The sequence below is a fragment of the Haplochromis burtoni genome, unplaced genomic scaffold, assembly GCF_018398535.1.
Source record: "Haplochromis burtoni strain Fernald_Lab_line unplaced genomic scaffold, NCSU_Asbu1 Contig_80, whole genome shotgun sequence".
Classification (NCBI taxonomy): Eukaryota; Metazoa; Chordata; class Actinopteri; order Cichliformes; family Cichlidae; genus Haplochromis; species Haplochromis burtoni.
The window spans coordinates 1,706,355-1,720,986 of NW_024582441.1; the positions used below are offsets into that span (position 1 = coordinate 1,706,355).

At 43.4% G+C, this 14,632-nt stretch overlaps 1 protein-coding gene and 1 long non-coding RNA gene across 3 annotated transcripts in view; both read left to right on the forward strand.

Annotated features, from left to right (window-relative positions):
• Positions 1-14,632, forward strand: part of si:ch73-22o12.1 (nectin-2) — an 85,638-nt gene that overhangs the window by 12,300 nt on the left and 58,706 nt on the right. The window lies entirely within an intron of this gene.
• On the forward strand, positions 1,222-8,951 carry LOC121814754. Its single transcript, XR_006054547.1, has 2 exons — positions 1,222-7,398; positions 7,616-8,951. It is a non-coding gene; the product is annotated as an uncharacterized LOC121814754 (long non-coding RNA).

Consider the following 14,632-nt stretch of genomic DNA (forward strand, 5'->3'; position numbering starts at 1 on the left):
AGACTGGAGTTGAAATCCAGCTGTGTGGCTGCCTGTTGTTTCACAGTTTATAACAGGTTAGCACAGTAAGACTTGTAGCCTGAAATATTACAGCCGTGATATAAAGGTGATAAACAGTCAAAGTGAACTTTAACTTAAGGTATTGTTTTTTTTTTTTCTTTCTTTTTTTTTATTTCTAGTAAAAAGACACACCATGAACAGATGGCAGGCTGTAAAATTTTTCTTTCTTCTAATTTGATGAGCTTAAAAACATTTATTTATTTATTTTTTTTAACTGTATGAGTGCAAGTGCACAACTTCAGGCACCGTTCTACTTAAAGTTCTACTTAAAGTCTGTGAACTTAATTAGCTCATTAGCCTGTGGCTACACAACACGTAACATATGCGGTTTGCAGAGCAGATGCTGCAACACTATGCTCCCGCTATAATCAATAAAACGGGCTACTCTGGTCTACTTTTATGTTCTCAGAGCACCCAATCTTCCTGTGTGTGTGTGTGTGTCCAGTCCTTTTACACAGAAATGGGTCATAAAGCACTGATTTCTTTATTTCTTTGCTAAATGAAATTGTCGCTATACATTAAGCGACTTTAGCGTCTGCGTTTGTTTTGCCAGTACCAGCTGGCACTTTCTTAGGAACGTTATCCCCTATATCATCTCCTGTAGTCTGTTAAAAAGATTTTCTGCAAAGTTTTTGGATCCAAAATCCTGAAAATGCAACACGATCTGAAAGTTTTTTAATTTAAAAAAATTTTTTTTTAACCTATGAGTCACACAGCCTTACGCTGAACAAGCACTGCAGGTGCAGCGAGTACAAAAAATAAGAATAAAACAAAACCTACTGTGGCACACCCTGACACAAACAGTCCACACATCCTGTGGGTTCATGTAGCCAAAGCATTAGCCTTTAAGTGACTCATTAGGGAGGAGCTAATGATAATTCCAGAGCATGATAAATTTTCTTGACTCTTCAAACCGTTTGTTAACACTCAACGACCATGGCCTCCTCTGAGCTGACTGATCTGAAAATGAAGCTGATTGATGCTTTCAAAGCAGGGGAAGGCTATAAAAAGATATCAAAACACTTCTAGCTTTCCACCTTCTGAAATGTCATTATTAAATGGCAGTAAAAGGGAATGGTGAATGGCTAAGAACAATTTCAGATAAAATTGCGCTCCGGCTGGGCTAAAAGGCAGAGGAAAATCCTCCGAATGACTTCAAAGGAGCTGTAGGACGACTTGGCTGACGCAGCAGTGGCGGGTGCACAGTTACACTGAGCAGCACAAACAGGTTCTACGTGAAGAGTCATTATAAGGAAACCTTACCTGCAACCTCATCCCAAAAGTCACCATCCAAACTTTGCAAAGCAACATCTGGAAAAGCCAGATTCAGTTTGGGAACAATTGCGGTTGACAGGTAAAGTTAAAACTAAGCCTTAGGGGCACAATCACAAAACCTTTTCATACAGCAGGATTAGTGGTGTTTAGATTTTTCTGTTTATTTTCAACAAATAAAGACAGAGTACGTGTTTATCTGGAATGTCCTGATAAAATGATTTGGAGGACAAATGCGAAACATTTTCTATTTTCAACATAAGAATGGTGGAGATTTGCTGATATTTCATTCTTTGATTAGTGAGTCCTGATTGTTAACGGAGCTTAATCGGTAGATGAAATGGTAATTATTAGTTGCAGCATTGGAATTGTTCTTACAGTGAAAATATGAGCACTGCAAAGTTAAATCACAATAATGCTGACAGGAGCTTGCATGCTGAAAACTGTAAATGTCCTCTTCGAGTAAAAGGGTGCTTAGAGGTAAAATTGAAGGAATTGATCAGTGTAGCAAAAAAAAAAAAAAATCATTAGATTGCTTAACAGTTGGCAAAAAACCCCATCCGTGCCAAGACTGTAATGGTAGAAGCGACAGGACAAATGGGGCTGCAGAGATCATGCGAAAGCACGCACTCGGATGAGCAAGGGGAAGAGATGAGTGCAGGCCATGCTGTTGGAGGTAAATGTATGTTGGCAGTAGCTAAAGGGAGGGAAAGAGTGAGAGCACAATGGTGAGCGAAAGAGAGGAGCCTGTTACTGAACCATCAGTGGCTGTAATGAGACACAGGTGCAGCGCATGGAACCATATCCCTTAACAGCGAGGAGGATGGGAAGGCTGCGTGTAAGTCAAGGATGCTGTAGAGCTGCAAGACGGAAGACTCAATGCAGCATTTCACTTTGATGGAACATTATTACTTATTAGCATGCGCATCCCCCACAGGAGTATGCGAACAATCGCCCGAAAACAGTAGACACCCCGGGGACGTGTCGTTACTCAGGGCGCCCAGGCTTCTTCTGACTCTCCGTTCATTTGCATCTATTTTTTAAGCGCCTAGTTAAAAAATTATAAGTGCAAGAAATTAAAAACAAGCATGACATGCAGCCGCCACACAGAATTAATTCTGGGTCTTTGTTTGTAGTTCATCGACTCTGATCATTTCATTTAGACTTGGGTTTTCAAACATATGCTAATGAATGGGAAGCCAGGAAAAGCCAGAGCTTTGCAACACTGCAGCTGATTTCAGCACTTGATTGTTAATGAACTTATATTTGGGTTTGCATGCTAAAAACAGAAAACGTTGGATTAGCTGGAAAAGCTGCTTTGAAAATTGGTTTGCAGAGAGGATGCAATGAGAAATGGGGGCTGAGGGGAGAACGTAAGGTGACAGATTGAGATAAGAGAGGAGTGGTGGAAGAGGAAAGAAGGGCACAAGCTGCAAAGGAAAAGGTGTTAAGAAAGTGTCAGGGGTATTGAATCAGAGGGGTGCTTGTGAGGATGCGAGCGGCAGAAACGCACTCCCTGCTCCAGGCAAGGTGGGATGGCTACTGTTGCTTCTGTGCTTGGTTTTCTTTTGCAACTTAAAGATCAGTCTAAGGCACAAACCAGTTAGACATGGAAAGGAAAGCAAAGGAGGATGTTCTGCAGTAAACAAATGTGTGCGGGCGTGCACGATCTAGAGAGAGGGGAAAGTGAGAATAAGAGCAGGTGCAGTCTGCAATTTCATGTGGATGCATAGTTTGTTTGAATGGTAGACCTAAGAGGGGGTAAGAGAATGGCCTTTGTATTCAGCCAGTACTGAGTGAGTAAATATTTTGGAAGGGCATGCTGTGTGGGTAGATTGTTCTTTTAGGCAGCGGGGGTGACAACGAAACAGGGCAAGATAAGAGGAAAGGAGAAGGCGAGCTAAAGGAAACTGTGAAGCAGCAGCTATGTTTATTTCGCCATGCGGAGACGTGAACACAAACTGGGCTTTGTCCCGCGCCCAGGCTAACTTAATGTTAGAGCTAGCTGTGAGACCTCAGAGAGATGCAGAAACGGCTTTGCTCTTTCCCCTTCATTTGCTGCCAAATGACATCGCTTACTCTGCTACGGGGTTGCCCTCGCTGCCAGTGGCTGCTATCATGAATGAACAATGTGCACTTCTCAGGGTCCCTACCTCTCCTCAGGGTGCTTCTCCACAGGCCGTAGGTGTACACTACAGGACACGAAGCTAGGCATAAGATGGTATTCCTGCTGTGGCAGCCTTGTTAGAGCGATGTTTGATGTGTCTCATTTTCTAACGTTGGAACATGGTGTGAGTACAAATAGAGAAGTGAAGCGCACGCAAACACACACAATGCAAACACGGTCTGGTGTGACCTCCACATGGCCCCTGTGGCGTTATATGTATTTCTTTTCTTTTTTTTTTTTCTTTAGTGTAAGGGCAGGATGGCTCTAAAGTGGGGATGAGGGATAGAGGGGTCATTCATTCACCTCGTGCACACGCACACACATACACCTCCCTCACAGGCCTTTCATCTTTACTCTCACAGGCATCTCTTGTTCTGTCAGTCTTGCTGAAGAGAAAGAAGGCGAGGGGGAGAGAGGGAGGGAGACAGAGGAAGGATGTCAGGGAAGGAGTGAGAAGGGTGGGTGAAGAAGGAGAAGGAAAAAGACAGCAAGTGATTCGAGTTTCCTGTTCCATGCAAAGCCATCTACCGACCTGCCCCACCTTCTTCTGTCTGGGGAAAGAGTAAAGCGTGCTCAGCTTCTGCGCACAGTCATCCTAGTTTCATCTTCTTCCACCCTCCCTCTCTTTAATTGTATCCTTCGCATCCTTCTCATCCTCTTGTTGCTTGGCCATATCAACACCCACCCGCTCCCCCCGCACTCTTCCTGTGTCCATCCCTCGCCTCCCCCCTGGGGCTTACCTCAGTGGGTTGGTTCCAGTCTGTCTGTTTGCTGATGACTCCACTTGGAGCAGATGTGATGCTCGGCAGCTGTTTCTTTGCTCTGCAGTACCCTCCCTACCCCACACACCTCCTCTCTTCCCTCTTATCTCCCCACACTCACATCTCTCTGTCTCCCCCTCCAGTGTCTCTTATGTTCCTATTTATCTACGTGTCTTTTTGTTCCGACGTTGCTCAAGCGTAAATTGGCGAGTTTAATTTTGCTTTCAGATGTCTTTTTTTGTTTTTTCCTCCCCTCGTCTTCTCTGACCAGCCTTTCCAATTTGCTTCACTTTCCAGCCTTCCTTGATGCGGCTGTTAATGTTCAAAGCACGTAAGGATTTAATGTCATAACAATAAGTCTGGAATCTGCGTATTTGTCTGCCACATGAATGCCAACTGTCGCACTGTAATCATGTGAAACAAATGTTGGCCATTGATGGCAGCTCTGCAGAGGGTAGAGGGGAGAGTATTGTTTCCTCTATAAATCTGTGGAAATGAGAGAAATGTGAATGGCGAAGGTTTGTTTCTGTTTTTCATTTCGCCAGCGACATTGTGCTGTTCAAAGTCAGGCTCAGCGCTGGAATTAGAATTCTATGTTTAGCTTAAGATGTATAGAGATAAAAATGGGACTTGGACACTTGAAGAGTGATGGAGTGGGTTTTATTTAGGCTGAGTCCCCTCAGTGGCCTGTGCTTCTTTGGATAGACTTATTAGAATCTTTATTAGCTCTCTCTGTGTTCATCTGTTATCTCTGTCTCTTTGCCTCTGCCTCAGTAAGGGGTTGGCTGGTGAACTGAGCATCCTCTGACAGGGACCCTCTCATCCGATATTAGAGAAGAAGCAAGAGGGGAGTTCTTGCCACTGTGATGACTTAAGCCTGGAGAAATCTGTTTCTGGATGGGCGTGTGGTTGCATCGGTGTGGCAGGGCGCGTTCGGGAGTGTGTGCAAATACGTGCGTGTCACATCTGTAATTGGCTGCCTCTGATCTTGTGGAAATCTGGGCTCAGTGTGGCAGATCCACCAGCTAATCAACGCTCAGAGCTTGCGCACAGGAACGTCAACCTGTGCTTTACTCCAGAGGCTGGAATGTCACCACGCTTGGGATTTAATCGCTCCAGAAATCCCTTAATGGGAAACGTTACATGAAGCCTAATTTGAGGATGTTGAGATAAAATGTTGCTGTGTGTGTGTGTGAGAGAGAGAAAGCTTGTGACAGTAAGGAGGTATGTGTGTGTGTTGTGTGCTCGACTGAAACTCTGATAAAAGATATTGAGCGCCACTTTTCCCCCTCGCTCTCAGATGATAAGATTACAACAAGGCCAGAGGTGTTTCTGTTTGCACTTTAGCCTCTCTGCTCTGCCTTCTCTGTGACCGTGAGTATTCATGGTGGCATACGGCACAGCGTCATTGGGAAATTCATAAGGGGGAATCATCACTCATTCCTGGTTCCCCTTTGAGGACTGCGCTAATTAGCCAGCGTCTGTGATTAGTTGGCTTGTGTTTGATCTGCTTCACTCCTCTCCCTCCCTGTCGAAGGGCTGCCTGCCTGCCTGCCTGCGCCGCGATTTGGCTGCGAGGTGCGCCAAACAAACACTCAAAAACAGACACACAAAGATGTACACAGCGCCGCTTTTTTCTCCCCCCCTCTCCTTTCCCTGCCTTTCGGAGACACTGCAGGTGGCCTCTGAGACACAGTATCATACACTGGCAGACAGCCACATACGCACAAACATGTGAGCCGCAGTACTCCAAACCAAAGCTCACAACACTTCAGTCGAAAGAGTATATCTGTTAATATTTCACTACTGCATACCAAGAACTTTGTTTACTTTCTCTTAGCGAGTTTCAGGCTGCCAGTAAAATTCCCCTGAAAAGCCAGGCAGTACGCCGCTTATTAAGGCAACAGAGGGTGTGGGTGGCTAGCTGAGAAGGGGATTTACTTAACTTAACCCCGAGTGATTACAGCTAAAGATGGGCGAATTATGAATGTAATTAAATTTGTACAAATCCCCCTTTGCTGCCCTTTTTTACGTTAGGTCTCAATGGCAAAGCACAGTAAGGGATACCCATGCTGCGCTTAATATGACACAAATAAAAGAAACTCTTTGGTGCATGACAGAGCACTGTCTAATTACACAGTGGCTGTGATATTGAAGGGCCCGTCTTGTCCTTGAAGCATGGCAGGGACATCTCTGACTGTTCATACCCCCATCTATCTACTCCTCACATCCCAATCCTCTATCTGTCACTCTGCCTTAAGGGGGTGGATGGTAAACAAAGGCAGCTCACATCCAATGTAATGACGACCTGACAGGAGACTGCTCCGGCAGCTCGTGTGTTGGCTGCTGTGCCTGCACCAGTGTGTCTGTGTGTGTGTTTGTTATTGTGCTCCTCTTTACGGTCTCTGAGAAGTGGCTTCAATCTTCTGAGAGTCAGATCAATTGTAGCATCATTGTGACTGCTGAGCCATTACAGGCTAAAACCAGGGTTCACACTGTTATTGAGGGGAAACTTGATCCTCTGGTGTTCACCTCTCAGACGGGTAAAAGGTGTTTATCCTCACTACTAAAATCTAGCTCGGCTGCTGAGTTCTGCTCTCAATATAGAGCTGTATTTATTTATTTTTTTAAAATAGATAGTAATTAATTAACTCATCGCTTCCTCGTTGCGTTCTTTGAAATTGTTTGACTGACAGGCAGCGGAGGTTTTGTTTTGAGTGGCAGTGACCTCACAGGTGCTGGAGCTGTAATCTTGTGAGTTTCTGAGTTACTGTGCTGTTGCCTTAGCTTACACTGGGGAATAGATATGATCTTGTTCACGGTTCATTGAAGAATTATGTCGTAATGGTAATAATGTGTTTTAAGGGTGGAAACGATGGCTATTTTTGTTATTGGTAACAATCTGATCTTTTTTTAGAATGTATATTTGCATTTCGGGGGAAAAACTCAGCAAAATTTCCTAAGGGCAATGCATTTTTGGTGAGTCTAAAATACCAAAATACCCAAGTGATGTTCTCATAAAACTGGGACGTGCAGCAAATACTCCCATTTTAAAGGTATTGGTTCATTGTTGGGGCCTAGTAAGAATGAAACTAAGTTTTCCAAAGCAAATCATTTTACATGGAATGAATGTAATAGGTTAGTGGGGATAGGTTAATTGGTTAATCCAAATTGCCCATAGGTGTGAATGTGAGTGCGAATGGTTGTCTGTCTCTGTGTGTTGGCCCTGCGACAGACTGGCGACCTGTCCAGGGTGTACCCCGCCTCTCGCCCTATGACAGCTGGGATAGGCTCCAGCGCCCCCCGCGACCCTGAACAGGATAAGCGGACGCGAATGGATGGATGAATGTAATAGGTTAAGACCCGTTAAATTCATTAGTCAAGTAATTGCTGAAAAAGCAATTAAGGATGGGTGTTATAACACACTTGTTACTAAGTGCTGGTAGTTGGTCACTTTACGCTACTTTGGACCTTTTTTATGTGTTTATTGCTTTATTAGATTACTTTGTGACAAAAAAGGGTCAAGAGGAATCAGGATGTTGCTACTTTATTTATTTCAAAGCTTTAACTGCGTCATGAGTGTGCTATTTGAATCGCATGCATGTTTTGTCTTTTTAGTGGAAGGTCCTAGTTTTATTCATTTATTTTTGCTGAATTTTATAGTTCCCGACTTTACTCAAAGTACCCACTTTTTATATATATTTTTTAACCTCGTGTGTTTGCTCGCTTCCAGCCAGCCACAGCTTCTCAGTGGATTTTGTTTAATTTTATTTAACAGACTGACTCGAGGAGAAATATCAGGTTATGTCTCCCCCCCCTCCCGTTTGATCCGTCTCCTTGAGCTCTATGTCTTTCTGTCTATTAGCTCTTCATTCATTCATCTATCAGCGTCAAAACAATACACCGTGTACTCAAGGCAAGTTGTCATAGTGACTGGAGAATAAGCAAAGTTGATCTCAACGTTCAGTACAAAGGAAAGAGATGGAGGGAGTGCCAGAAAACAACCCTGCATATAACCTCATCAAAAATCCCCACCTGTTTATCACTCTCTTGCTCCAGAGTGCCTTTTTATAGATCTTACAGAGCAAAACTTCTTTCTCTTTTCCTTTCTGCTACAGTCTCATTCCTTTCCTCATCATTAACACCTCCCTCACCCTCGTTTACGGGAAAACTGATAGCAGGAATGTATTTGTGTGCAGTGTTTCATCTTACCTGCCTCCTATTGAGCCTTGAAGACAATAGGCTGTTCACCTCTGCCCCGATGGCTCACCACAGCCCTGAAAGACGGCAACTCTGATCCATACAATGCAGCAGTAGTAACATACAAAGAATGGCTTTGTTGTACTTTTAATTGCTTTGGTTATCTTTGTCTTCTCCTCGTATCGTTTTGTTCTGCTTTGCGACATCTTTCGTGCTTGATGTTTACTAATTGTCGCAGTGTTCCCACCACACTGTAGCTCTGATTAATCTTTATAGGGGGAAAAAAAATCTGCTTTTAATGGGTCCTCGTTTCACTTTGAAAAAGTGCTAGTGGTCTAATCAGTTATCCATACCTTTGAGCGGCACATTGCAGTCTTGTAGTAAAGCGAGTCCAAAGCTTATTAAATATAACTTTTGCTCTGATTTTTAGCAAAACTTTTGCAAGAGGAGACACACTTAAAAGCATATGGGGGTGTAGAAATTTGGGAGCCTGACTTTCCTGTCCTCTCAAATCTTTCCCTGCAGACTGTTTTTTCCTGTGCTCCTACACAAAACTCCCATCAGTAATTCAATCCAGCTGGTTTTTGCTGTGCGTTATGATGGACACAGTCATCAGATTATCATAATATTGGTACACTCCCCCTTGTTTGTTTGCGTCTGGTGCTTGACCTTCTGTCTTCCATATGGCTGGCATTGATTTGGTAACACGCCGAGTGATCCTCCTGACAGATTGACTGTGCTAATGGCAGTCCCTCATATCACAGTACTGCATTTTAATCCTTTAATGTGTGGCATAAATTAGGTTGGTCTCTCACCCCCTCGACTATGAATAAGCTGTTGGCTGACAGCTTTGTTGACCAATGGGCTCATCAGTAGCAGGCTAAGTGGAAGTGGGAAGCGAAGCTGGGAAATGAACCCCCCCCACCCCATCCTACCCAAGGGGAGGTAAAGGTGAACGCTGGCAACTAAAAACCTGGAAACACAGCTGTGCTTCGGTGCGTGGGCGGGGTTGTCATGGTTTTCCTCGCGCGTTAACGTGTAGCTTTGTTTATAATTCAGGGACTGGATCACACCCAGCTTGAAATATCCTCTCCTGACTCCTTGGAAGACTCTCACCTCCAAGTGTTGTTAGGGAGGTGAAAATAGGAGGCATAATCACATTATGTTTGCAGCTGACATGCCCATGGACCGATGTATACAGGCATCTACACGGTGATGGATGAGGTGACACACGCACAGCCTGCCTTGGACATTTGAAGAAGTACCTAGCACTTTGTTTTAGCTGTGCACTTCTGTCTTACCCATGAATTAGAGGATCAGGCTGTTTCTGAAGCGATGCTGCCATACTCTGTCTGGATTTACGCTTCCAAAGTCATTCACTTTTCGGCAACATACATAATGGGGATTAGATCTAGATATTTCCTAGATACTGATACTAGACCTGTCTGAAAAGTGATTCTCCCCTCCCCAACTCCTCTGATTTACATTTTATGCTCAGGCTCTGACTGCAGATCTGTCACTGTGGTCACCCAGCACAAAGACCCAGTATTGCATGCCAGGATAAAAAAAACAAAAAAAAAACATGCCCACTACAATTACCATGAGAAGTGATGGCACACAGGGTTGGGATGAAGAAGTCAGACAGAGAAAGAACTGGCGGAATAGGGGAAAAAAAGTAGGCGAGGAAGAGCAGAATGAGCCAGAGGGATGAAAAGGATTTATTCCAAAGTGAAAAGACAGGACAGTGCTATAGCACTGAGAAAAGGATGGGGAGGAAAAACACAAAGTGAGCGATGCAATGCAGAGTGAAGGCAAGAGTGGTGGAGGTAGAATGATGTGCACGGCCTGAACAGACAAAGCCGAGCCAGGAGCCGCGGGGAGCTGGGTGTCTGTCAGCCATCCAGCCAGTAAGTTATTCAGTCACTTATTCAGTTGAAGCAATAGCGCTCGCAAGGGAGTATAGAAGCAGCTTGTTTGGCTCAGGAGGACTGTCCTTTCTGTCCACAGTAAACTGCCTGTTACAAGCCAGACTTTACTGACCCTAAACAGGCCCAGCGCCAAATGAAAACATGTGGTACCATAAAACCGAGCTTGTGCCTTATGGCTTTTGCTATTTTCCTTTTTGTGTTTTATGCCTTATACACCTCTGCTTTATACAGCCGTTTTATTTCTTTGTGTCCCGGAGTCATTCTCTCTTTGACCACCTCTCTCACTCACTCTCTTTTTCTCTCGCTCTGGATCACCCCCCACCCCCTCCGGGTCAGGTACAGTGTAGATGTTCTTATTTATCAATAATGAAGAGAGGCGGAGGAGAGCACACTGCTTTCGTTCTTAACCGTGGATGAATTATTCACCCTGTGGAAGAGTGCCTGTCCACCCTGCGTGTATGCGTACACACATTCATGTGCGTTTTTGTTTCTGCCTGTCTAAATATGGTTTTGCTTTACATAGTAGTTGTGTGTATGGAAATGTTTTTTTTGGGGGACTTTTCCTCACCACAACCACACAGCTCTTTCTTTTTTTCTGCTTCCTGTATGTGGCGCTTTGGCAGATGCTAAGTGCTTCAATGTGTTGTGTAAGGTTCATCCTCCTGTTGCAAGGTGTGATACGGTGCAGTAAAGCGAAAAATACCTCCACTATCATTTCTAATGACTAACTCCTGTTTTTCCAATTTCATCCCGACACACATGATTCGTATTTCAAACCGGTTCTCCTGGCGTAGCTCGCTTGACCCGAAACATTCTTTATGTACATAACTGAGAAAGGAGGATGAAGGAGTGTGAGAAAGGGAGAGATAAAGAGGGAGAGAAGGGTCCATAGAGACATACATGCATGAGCTATTGTGTATGTAATTTCATTTTAAAGCCCGTGCAGTTTAATGGTTTGGAGATCCCACTGTGAATACTTCTACACTGCTAGTTCCTCTTACTCCTGAACTCATGCATAGTGCATAAACCAGTCTCAAGGCAAGACTAAGGTCACGGTCCAGCTGTGTATGTGGAGGTTTGGGGTTTCTGAACTAAAATGCACGCAGTTTTAAAAGTGTATAAATTGTATAAATATATATATTTATTTTTCGGTTTTTATACTTCCCTGCTGGGTCTCTTTCATTAAGACGATACACTTAATTGAATTGGCAAATGCTTATTTTTGCAAATGATATTCGCTCAAGTCCTAGGGCATGTTTGTTATAAACAGGCAACTAAATAGGAATATGCATCAGTATACAAATGCATGTGTGTATGCACTCTCTTACTAAACACACACACACACACACACACACACACACACACACACACACACACACACACTTACTTACTTCCCGGTGCAGATTTCTCCTCCAGCTGTTCATTTCTCCTTGGCACTTTGAAGCCTATTCGTGTCTCTCTGTCCCTCCCTCCAAACCCCCATTTTATTTTTTTTTTCCTTCTCTCCTCTTCTGTTACATTTCATGTGTTTCTGCTTTCCTTCCTCTTTCTGCCTGTGTGTCTGATTCCCCTTTTTCTTTCCACAGTCAATGTTCAGAGTCAGTTATCAAATATTTCATCATGTCACTGTGAACAAAGTGAAATCTAGTACTCTCTTCTTCTTGCACCTATTTTTTTTTCTTCTTCCTACTCCTGTTGCATCACAGAGGTTGGTTTTACCTCCTGTCTCCGGCATGCAACCTTGCTGTAACACCAAATGTTTTTCTGTGTTAAATTTACAAGTTAGTGGAGTTTTTTTAAATGTCGATCTCTTCTGATAACCTTAAAGTCTTTGAAGTGTGCCTCCTTTTTCTTTTCTTTTAACACTGGCGTCTTTGACTCGGGACTTCCCACTGGAAAAGCAGCATGAATAGAATATTAGTATGTCATTGGAGATGTCCATAATGCACAGTGGCTACTTCTAAATGTAGCTTTCTCATGTGCTATCGATTGGCTCCTTATAGTAAGCCCAGTGGAAAGGTCAATGAGAAGACGAGACACATCTCAAGTCTTCATTTCCTAGTTTTATTCTTGGCTTGTCAAACTGCCTCGCCTGTCAAAGCTAAGCCGTCCAGACAATGCTCCCTGCATACCAAAGTGCCCGTGTGTGTGTGTGTGTGTGCAACGTGTGGACGTTCATTGTAGATTTGCGTGGCTGTATGTGTGGCCGCGTTCATTTAACTATTCGACCATAAGGCAGAGAAGGCAGTGATGTCTGACAGCAGTGGCAGACAGCAGGTTTGGGTTGGTGCTGTTCCAAGCTCCAGCTGATAACAGCTATTAAAACAGACCAGAAGCAGTTAGGACATGACACACATCCACTGCAGTGTTGCCATTTTGTTATGGACACAACAATGGGAGCACCACACAGAAATCAGTTTTAAGGGCAGCTACACTGGCAGGTCATTTTAGCTAAAACGTCAGATGGCACCTCTCCGCTTTAATACACGTTCGACTGTTTCTGCTTATGAGTTTTTGCCACTCAAACAGAGTTTGAAGAAGATGAACAGTTGGTTCCCAGTGACAAAAACTGAAATATTACAGTCTTTCATCTCAAACAATAAAGGGAAGATTTTGTGAGGCTGAATCTTAGCCAAGAGAGAGAGAGCTCCTGGTGAGGAATAGAAATGAAATGGTTTGTTATCACATTGCATCCCCAGGCTCAAGCTCATAGTGTACACATGTACATCAACCCATATCAAAACCATGTTACTGTATAAAACAAAGGTAAATAGTACACGACCTCACATGCATGAAATGCATGAAAGCCACTTTGAATCTGGTCATTAGCTTAATTGTAACAGTTTCTCACTCTCAAATCTCACTGCCCTGATGTTATAAACTTCACTGTACAAAACAGCCTCAGTAATAAATGTAGAATTGAATCTGTGTTTCTGTGCCAGTGTCTCAAAAAACAAAATTACACATCAGCAACTTCAGAAAGCTGCTATTTGGCAGCGCGCCCATTCAGAAGCCAAGGCCAGCGCAAAAACTTGAAGACGCTGTTGCATTGAGAAATATAACCCAGCTCTCTGAACAATGAAGAGGCAAAACGATCTGATGGATGGTGCGTAACTATTTTGTAAACCGCTAAGTTTCTTGTTTTTCAGGAAGTTTGAATGCCCCAAACCTCTTAAGGATATTGTTTAGTAATGTGGTCAAACAATGTGGCAGTGTGAGTCATTTTTACACACGTCCAGTCTATTGTAGGGATCCACTGGTTGCTTTATTGCAGCGGTCCCCAACCCCCGGGCCTCGGACCGGTACTGGTCCGTGAGTCGTTTGGTACCGGTCCGCGAGAGTTGAGGCTCAGGTGTGAAATGTATGGTTTTTATCGTTTTTCAGCGTTATTTCGTTATCGTTTTTAGCGTTAACTCGGTTTTCCTGGGTCTTTTCACATGTGTTATGAATAAATCTTCTTTTTTTCGGTACCGGTGCTAGTTTTATTTTGTTGTATTTATCCGCGACACCTTAAAGGCCGGTCCGTGAAAATATTGTCGGGCATAAACCGGAAAAGGTTGGGGACCGCTGCTTTATTGGATATGATACTGGTCTGATCCTGACTTAAGAAGCTGGATCAGATAGGGTGATAATTTGCCACCAGGTGAGCAAATATGGCATGTAGGGTCAGTCTGGAGGCTTTTCATCCAGTTACAACAGCAGCTTTTCTCGGCACGTCTTTGACGCAACTGAAAACTCCGATCGCTTGAGATGACCAATGAGAAGAACTCATCAAAGCGTCTCTCTTGCTTTCTCCCTCTTATGTTTGGTGTAACACTTGCTTGAATGCACTCAGGAGGTGCACTTAGACTAAGAGAAGGAAAAGGACAGCAGTGTGTAGTAGTCTTAAGGCTCAAATTGAGCTGCAGTGACACTAATGCAAATACATTGAAAGAATAACATTGACATTTATTATTTCACTAAAGCTAGTTTCGGCTTGTCACAAGCGTTCGCTACAGTGGGTAGCTCTGTATATTTTTGCAAGAGATTTGTCTCCTTTTAATAAATCGTATACATTATCATATACTTTTTTTGTTTTTTAAGTAAGGAAAGTAACATTCAAGATAGATTTAAAAAAGAAAAAGAGAAAAAAAAAGTGATTCCCAGTCTCTTCCCCAGAGTGAGGATTACAGTCTGTTAATTTTAGACTTTTAACACTGGTTGTTCTTGCCTAATATAGAATTAGAATAAAACCTTTATCATGT